A 1,303-nucleotide genomic window follows, 5' to 3' on the forward strand; every position below is an offset into this window, starting at 1 on the left:
GCTGGAGGGGGTGAGGGTGGGTGTGCTGGAGGGGGTGAGGGTGGGTGGGCTGGAGGGGGTGAGGGTGGGTGGGCTGGAGGGGGTGAGGGTGGGTGGGCTGGGGAAGGGCTGCTGAGTGAAGGTCACAGTGCAAGAACAATTCCACAGCGCTTGTCCCAATCAGGGAACCTTTAAGGAACAAGATAACGGATGGCAATTTTGTATTTTCCTTTTTAGGTAAGACATATCCAATGCTGTCAGCTGGATAGAGGGAAAGGGGGGGCTACTAGGGGACCCACAACTTAGGGGCAAGGTCTTGGACCAGGAACAGAAACAAGGGGCTGGCTGAGTGCTGCAGGGAGCCCTCAGCCAACCTGTGTCCCCACTCTGGCTGCTCGTCTCTGCCTGTTGAGATTTCACCAAACTACCACTGTGTTAATGGACTAAAATTTTGCAACCCTCTCTAGATGACCCAGGAAAATGGATGCTCAGAAATCAAAAAGAAGCTTGAGACTGCATGGAAAAATTACTAGTGAATTAAAACTTTATTTCTGTTTTTTTCAATCTTGTCTGTATCCTAACAAAAAGCTGGTGCTGGAATGAATGCGTATCTTTTTGTTGTTGTTTTGACACTGACAAAAATTCCTTTTGCAAATGGCTACTGAGGCTTCAAAGGGGCAACGTATCATGCAAATAATTTTTTTTTAGCTATGACGTGTACAGTTCAGTTTGATTTATTTTTGATGTCAGAAACAAAATGGAAAGTTAGCGCTTTAAAAATGAGTGTGGCTGGCTGAATAAATAAATAATATGCTCTTGGACAGAACCCGCCAGCGCCTCCTTAATTGTCCATTGATTCTTTAATTCTCTGCACTTTAACATCTACGGAAATTAAGAGGCCACACAGCATGGAGATGTCTTTTGTTAAACAAATTAAGGAAACTGGGTTTTAGAAGGTTTCGTTCTTCCTCGGGCTTTGACCTAGCATTTAAAGGCGGGAAGCGAAGTTGCCCGATGAAAGCCAGTTGCCCTCCGTGGTTTCTTCTGGAGCACAACTGTACTCTCACCTTGTTTTTCCAGCCATGAATATTTATAGCATGTCCTCAGGCCACGCACATATAGAACATGGTGTGACTCAGAGAGCAATGGAGACCCTGAGCGTCTCTCCTGTCAGTTCCTTGGAGGTATGGAGGGGGCCTGGCATGGCCCCCCTCGGGAAGATGCTGGTTCCCATGTTTTAGATCCTGGCAGACCAGCCCCAGGATACCCAGCAAGGGTCCTGGGAAGTCTCCTCCATTTCTTGCAGGGAGAGAAACACTCTGGA

General features: G+C 47.4%; 1 long non-coding RNA gene across 1 annotated transcript in view; it reads left to right on the plus strand.

Moving 5' to 3' along the window:
• Positions 1-651, plus strand: part of LOC131384388 (uncharacterized) — a 6,014-nt gene extending 5,363 nt beyond the window's left edge. The window contains exons 2-3 of the long non-coding RNA XR_009215193.1: positions 148-216; positions 447-651. This is a non-coding gene — a long non-coding RNA (uncharacterized LOC131384388). The remainder of the gene's footprint in view (positions 1-147; positions 217-446) is intronic.
• The last annotated feature ends 652 nt before the right edge of the window (positions 652-1,303 follow it).

Source organism: Hylobates moloch, unplaced genomic scaffold (assembly GCF_009828535.3).
Source record: "Hylobates moloch isolate HMO894 unplaced genomic scaffold, HMol_V3 SCAFFOLD_10, whole genome shotgun sequence".
Classification (NCBI taxonomy): Eukaryota; Metazoa; Chordata; class Mammalia; order Primates; family Hylobatidae; genus Hylobates; species Hylobates moloch.